The following is a 20468-nucleotide window of genomic DNA, read 5'->3' on the forward strand; positions in this document are numbered from 1 at the left end:
GAAATTATTTGTCTGTTACAGAATGTGATAGTAACCTTTAGCATTAAGCTAATGTTACATGATTCGGCAATTCCTAATCAATAAATAGCTAGTTCTGTTTTAACTTCGGGTTAATATTGGGGCTAAATTGTTTTGGAAAATAATAATGTAACGTTAGGTAATTACAGTACTCCCTGGTGTACAGTAATTTGTAAGTCATTCTAGTTAATGCAATATTAAAAAGCACAAATAGAGAACTCTGTTAGATCCCCTTTTTTTGTAATATAGTTGTTAAAGTCATACTGGTTTGATATCTTGTTTTGTGCAGTGCCTTATTTATATTGTATTTTTAATTTATTTTATGCAACTTGTTGACACGTTTTATTTTGTGTTTATGTATGTAAAAAATATTGTATTTCATATATTCATTTTTTATTTTTTGTATTCATTTATTTATCCATAGTTTTTTTTAATCTTGTTAACAATTCTGATTGTCAATTTGCTTTCTTTAAGTAAAAAAAAGGTCAAAGACAAAGCTATTCGGTTTCTTGTGAGTATATACACTTCACTGCCGATGTGGGGGGGGGGCGCCACCTAAAATCTTGCCTAGGGCGCCAGATTGGTTAGGGCCGGGCCTGCTTGCCGCCAAACCCACGGATGAAGTCCTTCGTCGCGCTGTCGATCGCTGGAACGCAGGTGAGCACGGCTGTTGATGGGAAGATGAGGGCTGGCTGGCATAGGTGGAGTGCTAATGTTTTTATCATAGTTCTGTGAGGTCCGGTTGCTAAGTTGCTAAATTAGCCTTAGCGTCGTTAGCAACAGCATTGTTAAGCCTTACCAGGCTGAGAATTTTTAACCGTGTAGTTACATGTACATGGTTTAATAGTATTGTTGATCTTCTGTCTATCCTTCCAGTCAGGGGTTTATTTCTTTTGTTTCTATCTTCATTTGAGAACGATGCTATCACGTTAGCTCAGTAGCTAAGTGTGTCACCGATGTATTGTCGTGGGGATAAAAGTCACTTTAAATGTCCATTTCGCGTGCTCGACTCTCATTTTCAAGATAATATAGTATCCGAGGTGGTTTAAAATACAAATCCGTGATCCACAATAGAAAAAGGAGAGAGTGAGGAATCCAATGAGCCAGCTTGTACCTAAGTTACGGTCAGAGCGAAAAAAGATACGTCCATCACTGCCTCTCTAGTCATTCACTGTAACGTTCCTCATCTACGAATCTTTCATCCTCGCTCAAATTAATGGGGTAATCGTCGCTTTGTCGCTCCGAATCTCTCGCTCCATTGTAAACAATGGGGAATTGTGAGGAATACTAGCTCCTGTGACGTCACGCTACTTCCGGTACAGGCAAGGCTTTTTTTTATCAGTGAGCAAAAGTTGCGAACTTTATCGTTGATTTTCTCTACTAAATCCTTTCAGCAAAAATATGGCAATATCGCGAAATGATCAAGTATGACACATAGAATGGATCTGCTATTCCCGTTTAAATAAAACAAAATCATTTCAGTAGGCCTTTAATATCTTATGTGAAATAATAAACATTGACTCCTGTTGCACAAATTCCTTGAAATTGCTATAAATGTGCCAGGACTCACACCAACACAAATCAGGGCCATTATTTACTTCAATAAACCCAGGACAAAGCATGTCATGTCATGTTTTCTCTGCACGTGCGTCAGTTCACGGAGATATTCCATTCACATTAGGCATACACAGAAATCACATATACTCTTGGTAATGTGAACAACTACATAAAAATGTTGGATTTCACAAACAATCCGAATTGGGCTTTATACCCTGCAGTGTGAACATAGCCTTTTTTGGGGGGACTCCACTCAGCAGACTGATCAAGGGCAAACGGACTACAGTAGTACCTCAACCAACGAGCACACTGCGTTCGACAACCAAGTTCGTAACTTTTAGTACTTGTATCTCAAAGCAGCCCCGCCCAATGAAAATAATTGAAGTTAATTTAATTTGTGCTTGACCCTCCCAAAACAGCACCATTTTAACATGTAAAAAGCTTTCTAAAAATAAAAACAAACTACCAGATAATAAATATTATTTGGAAAAACAATACAATAGTGGTCGTCCATGAGCCAGACCACCAAACGAAAGGTTACTATTTTATTATTCGTATATATGTCCAAAATATTAATTGGTATGATAAACTTTGCAGAAGAGTAGCTTTTCAATATTTATCATGCATTCGCTATTTTGTTTTTTGTTATTTAGTGGCCATTCTCCGATGTTGCACATTTCATAATTTGTGTGCCACTACTGATGATTTAGCTCACATTTGCAGTTGTAAAAAGGCCCTGCGGATATTTGTTTGCACCACTAGTTGGCGCCAAGTCCTCTGGGTGAATGAGTGAGTGAGTCGGAAAATCGGCTTTAATACTGCTGTTAGTAGAAAGTAGCTTAGGTCTTTTGTGAATCAGAATCAGAATCAGAATCAGAATCAGCTTTATTGTCATTACGCAGGGTAACGAGATTGAGGCCATTCCATACAGTGCGATAAAACAAGTGTACACTCTATACAGAGGGTGAAATGAATATGTACATGAATATCTACATGAAACAGGGTGGTTGGTGGAATGGGTTATTGCACCGAAGAGAAGGCAGTTATAAGGGTCAATGGGGAAATCTGTTTAGGGTGGTTATGGCCCTGGGGAAGAAGCTGTTTTTTAGCCTGTTCGTCTTGGTTTTAATGCACCTGTAGCGCTTCCCAGAGGGCAGCAGGTGGAACAGGTCAGAGCCAGGGTGGGTGCTGTCCTTGATGATGGCACTGGCTCTGTTGAGGCAGCGGGAGGTGTAGATGTCCATCAGAGAGGGGGGAGGGCGGCCGATGATCTTTTGAGCCGTCTTGACCACTCTTTGCAGCCTCTCCCTGTCTGCTGCAGTGCAGCTGCCGTACCATACTGTAATACAGTAGGTCAGCAGGCTCTCGATGGACGAGCGGTAGAAGGTCAGCAGCAGGTCAGGCTTCAGGTTGTACTTCCCGAGGACTCTCAGGAAGTGTAGCCGCTGCTGAGCCTTCTTGATGATTGCTATTGTGTTGACTGTCCAGGAAAAGTCGTTAAGAGATGTGGACTCCAAGGTACCTGAAGGTGTGGACCCCCTCCACACGCTCGCCGTTGATGTAGAGGGGGGCAGGGTCGGTGCTGCTCCTCCTGAAGTCGACAATGAATCACATTATATGTGTAAAATTGTTCATGGATTATACACACATCCAAGGTTAAGAAGGCTAAGATTTAGTAAGTAAAGATTTGTTATTGTTTCAAATCAAACAGACTGGTTATGACCAGAATTAAGCTAATGTTGGCAAACTATAATTTATTCTAGTAATCTGCAAAAAAAGGATTATCTGACTTATTTGTATGATGTGCCTAATCATTTTGCAGATAATTACCTGTTCCTACTGAAATCACTGCATGAGACATGGCTACTCAAACCAGCAAAAATTTGACACACAATCTTGAGGAATTGGCTATCACTGTACTGACACCTGCAAGCTGGGGTCACCCTGTGATCTTTACTCCTGGAAGCCATTGGCCAAGGCAGCGGTGATCAGAAATCATGTAGGCCTCGTGAACCTAGCCAGAAGTATACCAGAAGACTCCCCTCCGGTGTTGTATCACAAAAAAGGCGGGAGTGTCTTCACCATGAAGAGACTTAGATGCGCAGGTCCCAAAGGTGCAAGCTGAAAATAGTTCAGCCAGAGCAGCACAAGCTCCCGAGCCATCTGCTCCATTCACTGATGGGATGAGCCTGATTCAGAAGATGAAGGGCAATGACCAGACCTTCTTTCACCTTGACGATTCAGCCCTGACTTAAATCCTACATGAAGGAGCCAGAAGCCGGAGAATTGATGTGTTATTTGATGTATACCGGGAAGACTCAATCAAGAATGCAGAGAGCTCAAACAGGAGGTGCACCACAGGAAATACAGCTCCGAAATGTAGAACGTTTCTCACTCGTCCAACAAAGCCAGCCTTTTAAGATTCCTACTGAAAAACACCCTAGCTGAGGGAAAAGCTGAAAAACAAGGAGCTTTATGTCGCCAGTGAGGAAAACTGCTTGCACATTACCAAGGATCCGTGCACAGAGGTTGTGTGTCTGCAGTCAAATCAAGAAGTCTCAAGACGTGGACTGTGAGGGTTTTGTTTTCCCGAGATGCAAGAATTGGAGCGGACGTGGCGTGCAGGTAAAGACATGGTTTAATTATTACTATAAACTACAAAGTACAAACAAAAGAGTACAAACAAAAGGCGCGCACAAAGGCGGAGCACAAACTTGACTAATGAAACAAAAACTAGCACTTGGGCAAAAAACTATGAACATGAAATAAATAAACACTTACTGTGACAAAAATATAGACAAAACTCACTCGGCATGGAACTATGGTAGCATGGGTAACATGGGTAGCAGAAGTCAAACTGAGTTACTAAGGATAATGTCGCCAGCCCGACTGCCTGGCAACTACAAGCTTAAATACTGGTGACATGATTAGTAAAAACAGGTGCGTGACTCAAAATGTGAAAACGTGAAGCAGGTGGAACTAATGGTAGTCATGGTAACAAAACAAGCAAGAGTGCACAACCAGGAACTAAAAAGAGTCCAAAAAACAAACAGCACATGGCCAAACAAAAACATGATCAACAGACATGACAAGAAGAGGCAGACACTAGAATCACTTTGCATGAACTCATGCCACAGAAGAAGGCTACAGTGCTGTTGTTGTAGCATATGACACCGCCAATGTGCTGGTGGTTTTTCCTGGCATTGTCTGCTGATATCTCTTGTGCCATAATCGACAAATGTGGAACAAAGAAGAAGCGGGTTAGGTACCTTATCATCGTAGAGCTATGTCAGGGGCTGGGAGATGGTGTCTGTAATGCTCTGATAGGCATGCACACATACAGTAGATGTGATACTGTCATGAAGCTTATGAGATCAGAAATTTTTCAAAAAGTGTTTCATGAGCTGGGACAGTCTTTGGAACTATCCATGGACCTATTTATAAAGCTGAAAGCATTCATATGTAAACTGTACACAGCATCCCCAAATACAAAGGACATCAACACTGCCCACTTCCAGCTTTTATGCACGCCGATCTCATCCCAGCAGCAATCGTCCGACGTTAATACAAGGTACTAACTAACACCGACTATCATGTTAGCACCATTACCTGTTACATTGAAACAAATGCCTTCTCATTTCAATCAAATCAAAGTGTATTTATATAGCCCTTAATCACAATTGTCTCAAAGGGCTGCACAAGCCACAACGACATCCTCCCACATCAGGGCAAGAAAAAACTCAACCCAATGGGATACAATGAGAAACCTTGGAGGGGACCGCAGATGTGGGGACCCCATCATGAATTTTAAGATGGGACTTAAATGCTTCTACTGAGGTAGCATGTCTAACTGTTACCGGGAGGGCATTCCAGAGTATTGGAGCCCGAATAGAAAACGCTCTATAGCCCGCAGACTTTTTTTTGGGCTCTGGGAATCACTAATAAGCTGGAGTTCTTTGAATGCAGATTTCTTGCCGGGACATATGGTACAATACAATCAGCAAGAAAGGCTGGAGCTAGACCGTTTAGTATTTTATATGTAAGTAGTAAAACTTTAAAGTCGCATCTTAAGGGATGAGCATGATGAGAGACAAATTTGGACAGATTCTGACTGGCTTTGAGGCGATACCTGCCCTTTCACTGCGACAGGGAAGAATGCAATGACTCAGGCCAGGATAGACAAGCAGTAAGCAGTGACTGTTTGTGGTCAAAACAATTCGTTTTTGAAAACCCCACATTTTCTGTGATTTTCTTAAAGTTTTCATAAACCATCAGCCATAATCATCATATCAAAAGAAATCTTGAAACATTGTAAGTTGAATGTTATGAGCCTGTCATATATTAGTTTCACCTTGTAAATCTAAACAGACTTTTTCACGATATTAAATTTTTTTCAATTCACCAGTATATTTTCGAAGGAAATGAGAAAGATTCTTATATATTCTAAAAATGTTATGAAATCTTATAGTCTTTTGTAATTTACCCATCTGTTCTATTTTGTTAAATGCTACAGAATAATTTTTTTTTTCCATTTAATTTCAAAAAAAGTTTTTTTTTCTATGCTCATTGTTTGCTTCATATGGTTACGTTACCCCTAAACTAAATACAATTGATACTAATTAACCTTTTTGTTCTCTTTTTTAAAAACATAAGAATTGATAAGGGAACCGAAACTTTAAACAAAAAAAAGTTAAATCGGAACGGGAAAAATCTTAGCAATTCCCATCCTTAGATATTGTTGTAGTTTGTCACAATGCTTGGCCAAAAGATAACCAAGATGGCATTCAAAAACCAGAGCAACATTTTCCTGAAAATCAGACTAAAGGATTTAATTTAATTTGAAAAATAATGAATCTGGATTGTTGATGTTGACAGCCCTAAGTAATTTTATGTATTACATTTTTGTCATAATAAAGATGGTAGCTTTATTTTAACAATTCAAAATATCAAATGCTTTTGTAACACAAAATAAAACAAAAGCAAACTGGAAAAAAGTTTAAAGCATAACTGAATACGCTGAACTCCTCTCCAATTCATTCTTATTGAACGGAATAATGTTGCAGTCTCTGCATGAATGTTCCCGGAGCTCAACTCCCCTAACGGTGGCTTACATCATGCAGTAAACTAGTTGAGACTAACAAGATCGCAGTTGGTTGCAGCAAAAAGAGTCCACTCAATTTAGTCTAATTGCTTCAACATTACTCGTATAGGCATTATATTTAGTAACTATCAGCCTTCTTCACTCTTGTTTTTTCCCTACTTGAAAATCGTGACTGCAGCTCTTGTTGACAGTCGTAATTTGGAAACCACTCGTTTTCTTCACATCATTGGCTTACAATACATGACTGTTTGTGTTGGTGTTTTTCAATCTACATTATAAATAGGAGGCCTCCTTTTTTGTTGAGTCTGACAGCTCATTTTGTCATTGAATCAAACAGAAATGCTGATTATTCAGAGTGCTGAGATCCATTTTGGGTTCCGCCATGGCACCGCAGTAATGTGAAGCTGGACGGACCCCTGGCCTTGACCAGCTGAGAGCTAGTGTGTCTGTTTCTATGGCAATGGCCAAAAAGTAACTACCTCCCAGCAGCGTCCCGCCGCGTGTCGCCTCCCCAATAGAGTGCATCTGCAGAAAAAAAAGAGGGCGAGGGGGGACGCTTGGAGATGGGCAGTGACCCATCATCACATCAACTCTCTCATGTGCTCGTATATAGACTTTGAATTAGCTTAAATCTCTTTTTTCACACTGCTTGTGTCATAACTCTTGAGAGAGAGAGAGGGGGAGCCATATATTCCCAGTTCTGGCAAAAGCAGAGTGTGAACGGAGTAAAAAAGCTGTCACATGGGGTCATCAGGCTTGAGGGGGAGGAAAATACAACAACAAAGTGGGGGAGAAAATTTTTTTAACAAAAGCTGACTCTAAATCACAAAGCCTGAAATGGACAATGATAATTAAAAAGGGTTATTGGTAAAAATGGAATACTCGGGGATTAGTTTTGCACATGCTTGTACTTGAACTTTCAATAGCCTTCATGACAGGTATTTAGCTGTGTAGCTCTGTGTATTTGGAAACTGCAGACCACCTGAAGTAGCACTAAAGTCATTTTTACATAGTAGGGGTTTGACTAAATATTGATATAAACTTGTTTCATCGTTTCTCCTTTGCCAGTCGAGTCACTGCTTTACATGTTCGATGGTCTACAGTTCACAGAAGAAGAAAACACACAATAGCACATCGACATCATTTAAATCAAAAGTGTCGTCTTACTTTGCCTTTTGGATGCAACAAAGGTATGGACAGTAAGCTTAGTTTGACATGGAAGTCAATGCAACATGTGTTGGCATTGTTAAATGCTGAATTAAAAAAATACAATACAGACATAAAAAAAGTTGGATACTTTTCTATTGCATGTATAGAGATGATTTTTAATGCCAATCTTCATTTTCTGTACACTCACATTTGTTAAAGGGGGCCTACTATGAATTTCGCCTTTTCTGGATTATAAATGTTGCAGTGTTGGCTAGGGATGTGGGAAAAAATCGATTCGAATTCGAATTGCAATTCTCACGTTGTGCGATTCAGAATCGATTGTCATTTTTAAAAAATAGATTTTTTAAATTTATTTTATTAAAAAAATAAAATTAATTAATCAATCCAACAAAAAATTACACAGCAATACCATAGTAATGCAATACAATTCCAAAACCAAACCCGACCCAGCAACACTCAGAATTGCAATAAACAGAGCAATTGAGAGGAGACACAAACACAACACAGAACAAACTAAAAGTAGTGAAACAAAAATTAATATTATCAACAACAGTATCAATATTAGTTACAATTTCAACATAGCAGTGATTAAAAATCCCTCATTGACATTATCATTAGACATTTATAAAAAAAAAAAAAAAAAGAACAATAGTGTCACAATAGCTTAAACTTGCATCGCATCTCATTAGCTTGACAACACACTGTGTCCAATATTTTCACAAAGATAGAATAAGTCATATTTTTGGTTCATTTAATAGTTAAAACAAATTTACATTATTGCAATCAGTTGATAAAACATTGTCCTTTACAATTATAAAAGTGTTTTACAAAAATCTACTACTCTGCTTGCATGTCAGCAGACTGGGGTAGATCCTGCTGAAATCCTATGTATTCAATGAATAGGGAATCGTTTTGAATCGGGGAAAAAAATCGTTTTTGAATCGAGAATCGTGTTGAATTGAAAAAAAAAAGAAAGATTTTAAATCGAATCGTGACCCCAAGAATCGATATTGAATCGAATCGTGGGATACCCAAAGATTCACAGCCCTAGTGTTGGCTATTCGTGTTAAAGTTTGCAAAGCATCAAATCATACGGTTCATGCATTTTGGTGTGAGCTTGCATGCAGTTTTGGATGCCTCTGTTCGCAGGGTTTTGCAGTCCAACTATGTCGTGACGTCACCGTGAGGTGTACTTTTGTAGACATTACGTAAAGATCTCAGCCAGCGAGCGAGGGCAGTGATGAAACACACACAAATGTTGAATGAAGTAGTATTTTCATCTAATCTTGGCATGTACATATACAACACCAAAGTGCAACATGCAGTAACATAAATGCTGCTAAAGCAGCTGTTTTTATGCAGGTTTGAATCAATTGGCGAGTGTGCAGGTGTACCTAACGTGTAATTAATTTTGGGTGAATCTATGTAATGTTTATGAAGTTCATTTTCGACCATGTCTGGGGAAAAAATAGCATTGACGACCTCAAGATATATATTGAAACTGTGTACATATTCAAAATATAAAGTATGATACTTTTGGAAAGTGTGGGCGGGGTTTCATTTAAAGTCTGGGACCGCCTCCAGAATCAACCGTCTTGCATACAGAATCAGAAAACGATTTAATAAAGTGACTGTGGAGCAAATTTACATCAAAGCATATCGAATCATATTATCTAGATCATAGATACCTAAAGTGGGACCCGGGGCCCAAAATTGTCATCATTTCATTTGGCCCGCCAAATGGTGAGCTATTTCAAGCTGCATGATCATTAATGGCATTTCTGCAAAGCTACACTGTACAAAAAAAAGGGGATTTTACCGTAAAAACCTGGCAGCTTAGTTTTACCATGAATACATCACAGGTACAATTTTTCCATTTACAATAATGCACTGCAAAAACAAGGGATGTAGATTTTATGGTAAAAAAGTAGCAACTCAGTCACCAGAACTTTGTGGTAAAAATAACAGCGGTTCTGCTATCCAATGTATTTAATGTTCTGGGGAAAAAAAGACTGTAGATTTTTCTGTAAAACAGTCACCAGAATTTTAACATAAAAATAGCAGTGGTACAGTTTTTCAATTTACAATAATTTGGTGTAACCCCCCTACCCCATTCATTTTCCTATAAAATGATTGTGCCTGAGCTACTAGTTTTTTTACTGTAAAATCTACTGTTCTTTTCTTTTTTTCTTTTTTTTTTACGGATTAACTAATTGCTAGCTATTGAACCTGATAATCTGTACTACTTAATATTTATACATGGTGGTATGGGGCTATATTCCTCACTTGTGGTGATGTTGCATGGTAAAAAAAATTGCTGTTTAGCCCTCAGACCATTGGCACATTTTCACTTTGACTTTTAGAGGCAAAAACTTTGGGAACCTCTGATCAATACCACAAGAAAGTGTTTTTAAATGTACTGTTGATTAACATTGTCAACCCCTTTAATATTATATTTTCCGTTTTTCATATTTGCTTTTCTTTTATTCACTTACAGTTTACTGGCAGGGATTTCACATGGAGCATGTGAAACAGGCATCCACTTTATGAGGAGAGGAGGGTGTAAAGTAGTGGCGAGCCATGGGCTTTGGTTGGTGTGGCGCTCCCGTCGGGCGGTGCATTCTGCGGCGGAGGTGCTTGGCACCAGGAGGCGGGGTTATGAGACGAGCCTCACACAGTGTGTCTTCGCAGCAGTTTTATGAATGCTCAGCACTAAAAATATGTTACACACATACAGTTGTTGACAAAATACACTGTACATTATATACCTCAGCTAACTAAACTATGGAAATGTATAATATAATTCATATAGCAATACGGTCTCACTGCACAGCAGCTCAGCAGTTAGCCGAGTCATTGCGCACAATCCATGTTGAGGCGCAACGCAGTGACGTGCCTCAACTGGCTGCGGATCACCGCACCGTCTCTTCTCAGTATTTGAACGGCAAATGTGAAAATAAAAATAATCTAAAACCGGTGAAGTTAAATGGAAAATAACTTTAGTATAATCACTGGATACATATAACAATTTAATTAATTTTTTTTTCTTTTTACTTTTTTTTTTCTTTCCATGATGGCAGGTGAGGCCGTGCCTCCCCTGCCTCTAGTGACTGCACGCCACTTCACAAGATGTAGTTTCTCTTTAAATGTCCTTCTTGAAAATGGCCTTGCAAACATATATCTGCCACCTAATCAACGTTTTATTTTCCTTCTCTGTTATCCAGGTCTGGCTACGGCGCAACACTTCCCGCTTCCTGCTAAATTGAAACTTGTGAATGGATACTCACTTTGGAATGACAACTGAGTATCCAATCACAGTCTCGTTAACATCAGGCTACTTAGATAGGCTATTGTCAACAACTCGTGATCTGATTGGCTATCGCAACTGTATGTCCCTGTTCACTTACAGTGCACAGACGCTGCATTGTTGATTCTGAAGGCCTCTGAAAGATTTGGTACAGCATGGCAACATAAGCTAGCTGAATTTTGTTTGGATACAAACTAAAACTAAAAACAACAGCACTGGAACGAGCATAATATGTCATGAAGAGAGAATACTTTTCGATATTTAGGGAAAGTAAATTAAAAAATAATTTTATCTTGAATTATGATCATGATTTCTGGTTATGTTAGGCCAGCAGAGAAGGCCTCGCTGGCCCTGACTGCACACCACTGGTGTAAAGCGGCCTCTGTTGGCTACTGTTGTCTTCTCACTGATGCTCTGGTAATTGTTGCATTCATAGGCTGTGTACAATCGTAGGTAGAACATTATTTTTGTTAACGAACAAAAGCCACTTTTGTCATGACAAATGAAATATTTTTAATGTCACTTTTACCTTTATTGAAGATGGAGGGGACAATCAAGCATAGGCCACATTTGCACTTTGCTGCGAGTTCTTTGTTGAATTCAATAATAGTGGTGCAAAAAAAAAAGATTTTTGAATAAATCACGGATCTTATTCGTAACGATTCTTAATTAATAATCTTTTGCCAAAATAAAAAAAAAAAGAATAATCTGAAAAGTGAGCCAAACGAATGTCCATTATAGTATATTAAGAACAATATATTGATAATCACAATATCGGCATTTCGAGATTAGTTGTTTTGGGCAATAAATCGTGGTACCCTAAGATTTGTAACAAATTTAGCGTTGCAACAATTAAATGATTAAATTTATTAATTTGATTAGGAAAAAAGCTTTAATTTATATTCTGTTGCTTCGATTTATCAGGTAATGAGTGTAACTAATACAAATTTATAAAATCTTGACCGCATGTATTGCCCGGAACTTGAAATACGGAAACATAGTTTCAGCATATAGATTGCGGTGATTTGTGTGGCGGCGGATATTTTAAAAAGATATATACAGAGGGTGACTTAGGAGTGACCCGATCTGAAGAAGGCTGGACAGAAATTTTAAGTAGATTTCATAAGTCTTCTATTTGTGCTAAAGTCAGCCTTATTCAATGCAAGCTAATACATTGTACCTATTATACCAACATCAGGTTGGCTAAGATATATGACGCAATATCTTTAGGATTTCAACTGTCTACAACTAACTTAATACATATGTTTTGGCTTTGCCCATCATTGTGCAGTTACTGTACTGAAATGTTCAATACTTTGTCTTTAGTAATTGTCAAAGATTGAACCGAATCCTCAAAGCGGACTATTTGGGGTCATCTTCTCTTAGCAAATCCAAAAAGAACTTGGTAGCGTTTACTACTTTTTTGGCTAGAAGTCTCATTGTGCTAAATTGGAAGTCTGTAGGTTCTCCTTGTCACTCTCGCTGGATTAGAGATATTCTTTATTTCCTTAAATTGGAGAAAACTAGGCAGACAGTGAACGGTTGTTCTGTGAAGTTTCAGAAAGTATGGGGTGGTTTCCTAAAATATGTAAAAGAGAATGATCTCAAATTTAACCTCGATTGAAAAGTAATTGAAAGGTAGATAATTGATGAGCCTTGTGTCTGCTTTGGTCTATTGACCTTGAAATATGCATTGAGGCTATTTCTGATAATCGAACAAACTAATCGATACATTACTCGATTACGTGATTGGTATATATTGTATATATGTTACAGACATACTATAATATATATGTAGATATATAATTCTGTACACATTATGTATATATTCGTATATATGTTGGATTTTTTATCGCTATATTAGTCTATTTATACCTGCATTGTCCTTTCCATCCTTACACTTTCCATCATTGTAACTGAGCTACTGTGTTGAACAATTTCTTTTGTGGATCATTAAAGTTTGTCTAAGTCTAAGTCTACTAAATAATCGATAGCTACAGCCCTATACGATACACTAGTTTAATTCTGTTTAAAAAAGCTGATTTCTGCTCAAATGACAGTGTATGTCACACTATCGCTATTTTGATTGTACTAAAGATCATATATAACTTAAATAATATTAGATTTAAGATTTTCAATCTTTAATGTCAACACCACAAACAAAAAACACCACAAACAACACTAAATATATTAAAACAACAACTTAACAGATCTAATGATAGCCTTAGAGTTGTTTGCAATAGCAAAACGTTTTAACGGTCGTCCGCACATCAGAAGTCAAAGTTTGTGTTGGCAGTCAAAAGGCCCTGAAAAAAAGAAGAGCGCACCAAAACAAAGGCGACCGCTGAAAAGAAGCTAATGTGAGATGAATGGAGAGGAAATAGTGCAAACCGCAGGAGGTCATTAATGAGAAAACCATAAACTCAAGGGGTCCCAGTGGCTTCGGTTTGTTTCCTTTAAGAGTACCGGCTTTTCACCAACGCTTTTGTGGGCTCTGTTGGTGTGTAAAAACCCCACTGATGTAAATCTTGATGTATGCTGAACGAAAAATAAGTAAATAATGTCTACATGAGTTGTTTCTTGCAGTATTTATGCCCCCCCTTCTCTGTGCTCCCTGACCTCCCTTCTCTCTGACTCTTACCCCCCTCTGTGGTTTCCCATGAGCCTCCAATTGACTCAATTAAGTGAACACACAAATACCATATGCTTTAAGATGTTAGTTCTCACAAACGGCCTTGCAGCTGCATGGAGTGAGCGGCCAAAAGTGGGAACTTTGGCGAAGAAGAAATGTCCTCCCATCCTGTGTCCCTGTGATCTTTTGTCGTTAAGAATAATGTCCAGTGGACACATCAGAGTGCCAAAAATGGCGAGAGAGAGAAGAGTGACAATGCAGGAAAGTGAATAAGGGGAGGACCAGAAAAGTCGAGTGAAAAGGAGGGAGGAGCGGCGAGCCGACGTCAAAAGTTGTTCTACGCCGTAATTCCGCTTTGTTTTGGCCACAATAACGTCTCCTGCATGTTGGCCTGCAGCATGACATTCGGCGGAGAGAAATAAGGCAAACAGAACATCGCAAAAGGCGCTTTGCCGCCTTGGGCTTTTGTACTTGGGGGACTGTTCATGGAGGAGCAAAGGACACAAAACGTGGAACAAAAGGGGGCAGTGAGGATGAAGGCACTATCACTGACATCCCCAGCACTTTGAACAACTTGTCAACGCAGACACTCAAGCGCCTCCACTCTGTCACAGTCGTGTACAGACCCCTTGAAAGGCCTTGCTGACCTGCCCATATCCCTTTGCTAGGGTTCAAATGGCAAGAAGCCTTCATTGTGTCTGGGAGAGTTCATTAAATTCATTGGTTTGACCTGTTATTTCTTGGCCAAAAGTCTGCTGATTTGGAAAAATGTGAGTCAGCCATTCGTAATCGCCTAGTGACCTTCGCAGGGTAACAAACCCCTTTGAAGAGAATTTCAAGGCTTTTATATGAATGGGCTCAAAAGGAAAGTTGGAGACATATCTATGGCAGAACAAATGGATTTACATCAAAAGGGAATTTGAAATAATCCAAAGATAGTTACACCTCTAATGGCTCTGTGAACTTTTTTCCCTCGCAATATTTACACTCAAATGTAGCACTTATTTTTCTTTCACGACCTCTAACGTGCAGAATGAGATTTGTCTAGAAATATTGACTCTAAGTGGTACATAGTATGAAAAGGTAAGGTGATAACAATGTATTGCTTGGTGATGAAGTAAACACCACACATTGAGCTTTTAGTTCCCATAACGATGTGACATTTAGATGTAAATTGACTCATTAGGATGGCGAGACTGTCAGCTTTGCATTTATCTCACATTTATTCTTGTCAAAAACAGGCCAGGGAGCACCGCATTTACTCTCAACAAATTTACTTGTAACGGGTCAACGTGTAGAGCTCAGTAATATAATATGTAACAATTTATATAAATGGATATGAATTTGCAAGATTGCCAGTAGAAAAGCCCTTATGGCCACATGGGGATTTCTCAGAGGTGTCAGTACGGTGAAATGCAATAAAACATTTTTTTATTAAATTTATACCAAACAACAAAAAAGTGGCCATTTAATAATGTATAAGGTTGTTTTATTTATCCATGAGTAACGCATTTCTCTATGGTATGTTGTATAATAGATTGTCACATAGTCAAGCTAGTATGTATTTACCTGTTTACAAACAATGTTACGTGGATGTTTTTTTAATTGACCGCTTTATATTTTTCTTCAACTGAGAACCACCATCCTGTCACCCTAGAAAAAGCCATTTTAAAATCAAAGTTTTACCCTTAAAAGTGCTGTTCCTGTACCCGTAATGCTCGTTGCGCACAGCTAAGAAACATGCTTTTCCTTTTTTATCATTTAGTGTCAGTGTATTGGGTTAAATCGCCACCATCCCGTGAGGTGTATATTACTTTTTTTGTTCGGTTTGTAGTTCATGAAGTTTTGCACTTGTATTTTTTGTGTGTTTTTTGTTTGTTTTCATTATATTTGGATGTATTTGTTTGGTTTGTATGCTTGTGAATCAGGGCTATCCATTAAGTAAGACTACTTATGTTGAAGGGGGCAAGAAATATAAGATTTTCTTAATCCTGTTCCTTCTCAAGCATAGGTGTCTCTCTATGTCCACTACTTGATGTCCATATCCTACACCCCCCCCCCCACCCCTCTCCACACCCCTGATTGTAAATAATGTAAATAATTCAATGTGATTATCTTGTGTGATGACTGTATTATGATGATAGTATATACGATAGTATATATCTGTATCATGAATCAATGGACCCCGACTTAAACAAGTTGAAAAACTTATTCGGGTGTTACCATTTAGTGGTCAATTGTACGGAATATGTACTTCACTGTGCAACCTACTAATAAAAGTCTCAATCAATCAAAAGTGTGTAAATATGTGTTTAGTTGCTAAAGTTTGTCTGTTGATAAAAATGCACATCAATGAAGGAGGTAAATAAAAAATGAAATGAAATGAAATCGCCACCAAATGACAATTGTTTAGGATTAAGGAGAAGAGTAATAATAGAGGATCAGGTATATGGTTATACTGTATAGGCTTGTTCTGTTGGATGGTTTTGACAAACTTAGCGCATGCGTGCATCATACATACATTGTGATGCATGTATACAGGTAGTTTTTGGTGAAAACACAGGGGTGTACTTTATTTACCCGGGTAAATGGGAAAGTTCCTGTAAAGGTTCCTGCGGTGGAAAAAGGCCTATTGTTTTTTCATTTTGAAATGTCTTATTGTTTTTGTATGTATTTTTTTGGGCATTTTAAGGTGTATTCATGGTTTTTGTTTTTGTGTGTATTATTTTGCAGCTACATGGGAATCTCATTAAACTAAACCAGGAAGGCATGGAGTTACTAAATGTCCTAAGATTGTCTGCAAGCTATGTCTTCTTCTGTCACAATCCTGGTTGCCAAAATAACGCAAGTGCTTTGCACGGTTCTTCCACCTTAATGCCCACTCTCTGACCTTGTGGAAGTGGCCTGTGCCCCTGGATCTCCTCTCCTGCGTCAAATGCGTTTCCTTTAGCGGTCACTTGTATTTGGTTGCCGAGTAAACACATGATGCAAGAAACACTTCCTGTCCCATACTAATGGATGTGTACTGCGTGGGAATTCGATATGCCTCTGTACAGAACAGAAGGCTGCATACTGAAAAATCCAAATACGAATACAGTGTTGCCTCGGAATATGAGTTTAATTGGCACCGTGACGCAGCTTGCATACCTTGAAAAACTTGTATTTTGAAACGTCGCCCGTTGAAATTAATGGAAATCCATTTCTCGGTGTTTGACCCCCCACAAAGCAGCACCATTTAACAAGTAGCATGTCTTTAAAAAAAAAAGAAGCACATTTTAAATGCAAAATATTTTACAAAAAACAATACAGTAGAATGTACTACAAACAACTGCAGTTGTTTTATGAAGTAATATAGAACTATTTACCATTAATGCTTTAAAAAAATAAATAAATAAAAATGAATAGTGTGTGAATGTGAGTGTGAATGTTGTCTGTTTATCTTTGTTGGCCCTGCGATGAGGTGGCGACTTGTCCAGGGTGTACCCCGCCTTCCGCTCGAATGCAGCTGAGATAGGCTCCAGCACCCCCGCGACCCCAAAAGGGACAAGCGGTAGAAAATGGATGGATGGATGAATAAAGTTCTGTTAATTAAAAAATTTAACTTATTCGACACGGTCGAACTTTAAATATTGGCATTGTTCTTTTGCCACCCTCTATCTGAATGGCAAACTACTACTTGATTGACTGAAACTTTTATTAGTAGATTGCACAGTACAGTACATAATCCGTACAATCGACCACTAAATGGTAACACCCGAATAAGTTTTTCAACTTGTTTAAGTCGGGGTCCACGTTAATCAATTCATGGTAAAAGTAAATACAAGCCCATGAATGGGCTTGTATTTCAAATCAACGTCTCCCATTGAAATTGAAATCAATATAATTTGTGCTTGCCCTGTCAAAACAGCACAATTTATCATGTGGCATGCCTTTTAAAAAGAAAAGCTAACTTTTATATAAAAACATTGAATAAAAACAATACAATAGAATGCACTGAAAACAACGACAATAGTTTTATGAAGTAATAATAATGTGGACTCTTACAGAGTGTCCTGTGCTCTGTCTCAGTCAAACACACTATCAGCAGCTTCTTCATGTTTTCATGGATTCATGTTCGCCAATTAGATATTATTTTAACCTCCTTGGCTGGCGTCGTTGACTCATTTTGCTTTAGCATGGAGTGGACGACTGCTTCTTTAAGTAGGCAACACACCTGGAGTATAATTTTGATATCTTTCTTTAATTCATTGGATATCATCTGCTTCTTCTCAGCATTTTTCTCACGTTCTTCCTTCCCATGGTTGGAAAAAACCCAAAGCTAATGCTAGTGAGTCAGACACAGGATGAGTTGGTCGTCTCTTACGAGGTTCACTGTGGCATTTGCTATGCAAGCTCGTAACCAAAATTTTGGCTTGCAACCTCAAGCATAACAATTAGCTGACAAACTGCTCTGAAGCTGGGGCACTCACATCTATAGGGATGTATACCAAGAACTGGTATAATGGTACCGAATCCTAACTGGGTCAGTACAGGAGAACTGTTAAGATTCTGGACAAGTGATATGGCTTTTTGTATTTGTTTTATCCAGCTCACAGCAGCAAATGATGCTTGCCTCTCTTTAGTCAACATGTCATGGCTGTGCTGTGAGATTGCTGGTGTTACCCCCTCTTGTGGTAATAAAAAAAAATTACCTGTTCACGTATTGTATTTTTTTGCACTACATCCAGGGGCGCCGCTAGGAATTTTGGGCCCCATGAAAATAATCTTTACAGGGCCCCCATTATTTTTTCTGTATTATAATTTCATCATCATTAGGGGCCTCTCTGGGCCCCCCTCCATCATGGGCCCCTAGAATCCGTCTCCTTTACCCCCCCCTTTTCGGCGCCCCTGACTACATCACATATATAGGTATTCATATTTAAGAGTATACCGATAAATACTGGTAAGAAAGATCAGTATGGATACAATCCTAATGTTATACATCTCTACACGTATCCCACACTGTATGTATGTACAGTATGTAAGTATATATTGCTATAACCCTAATCTGTCTACATTAACCTGATGTGACTTGCCATTAAAAGCTATGTTGCATCAGTTCAAAGGTTTGTAATGCCTGATTTTCATGAAGTAAATATATTTATTTTTGATTTGAGGTTTATTTGTTTAAAGTTATTTCAGTGACTGTGTGGCTTTCTGTCTTTACTAAAAAAAAGAGTACCCACAGTTGTGTCCAAAACTTGAGTGCTTCTGCTCTGTGTTTGATCATTTTGTACATTTTATTTTGGCAGAGCCTCCTGTTGCATCTATGGCGCTTCCTGGGATATTGATGGAATCAACAGCCCTGGTAAGAAAATGACCCTTCCTACCCTCCTTTCATTATGCATCAGGTCAAGCCACTACAACCAAACATATGCAATTGTTTTAAAGGTCAAGCTTTTAACTTTTGGAGAAAATGTGTTAAATTGACCTCATGTCAATATGGTTTATATGAGATCATTAATTGTTCTCTCTAATGAACAATTATTACCTGAGTGCTCTCAGTAGTTGTGTCTTGGGACAGAAGAGTTGCTGTGGGACTGTTAAAGTGCAGTGCAATGCTTGAACTGGTCAGACTTAATCACATCTGAGAGATACTTGTCGAAGGCTGAGGTATTAATTAGGAAAATGTGCAGCTCAAATTAAGAAACCATGACAAAAACTCTAATTGAGTTAATCTGACTTTATGTGAGTGAACAACATCTGCACCTTTGTTTCAATATTTTCTGTACCTTATCCTGTTGTACTGTTATAACTGCGTTTTGGGACATTACATCTTAATAAAATAACCATTGATGAGAAAGGAAGACAACAGGTTAACTTGCATACTTGCAAAGTGGATATTGCATCAAATTGAGAAAATACTATTAAAAAACATTAGCAGATACAGCATGTGATAACGTTCAATGAATGATGCATAAATATTGCATATTCATCCTAAAAAAGCAGATATGCTTAATTTTCTGCAAAAATAATGATTAAGTTTCATAATTAATGGTTTAAAAATTGCAGTGTACAGTTTTTTTTTTTTTTTTTAAATTAAATTACATTTATTTTTTTATCATGTCCTGTCCAGCCACTCAGACAAATCATATTGTTCATGTAGATGCACATATCTGCTGTACAGAATTGGTTTACAAAAGAGAAGTGTGGTACACTTCTCTTGTTGCCTTATTTGTATTTGACTTCAATAAATGGATATATTTAGTTTTGGGTGCAGCTGGACCAGAGCACGAGGGGATAGAAAGAAGAAGAAAGGGGGAGACAGAGGGGTAAATTGCGAGGTCAAGAGGGGGAGATGACAGAGACGACAACAACAACAGAACAACATCAGGAAATACAATATGTACAAATATGATATGAAACATTATAGCAAAGAACCGGTTACTGAAGTTGATATTAAAAACACAGAAATGAGAATGAACATTATTGCACTACAAATGGAGCAATACAAATCCAATAGAAATAACGTTTTTGATAATGAATAACAATAATAATTACCTCTATTATCAACATTACAATTGCTTCAAATGCAACAATGAATAAATGTAATGAATACTTGAATTACAAAAGAAAGCAGATGGGGGGCGGGGGGAGAAAGAGTTGCGGACAATTTTAACCTTATAGATTGTTATGGTAAAAAT

Source organism: Entelurus aequoreus, linkage group LG05 (genome assembly GCF_033978785.1).
Source record: "Entelurus aequoreus isolate RoL-2023_Sb linkage group LG05, RoL_Eaeq_v1.1, whole genome shotgun sequence".
Lineage (NCBI taxonomy): Eukaryota > Metazoa > Chordata > Actinopteri > Syngnathiformes > Syngnathidae > Entelurus > Entelurus aequoreus.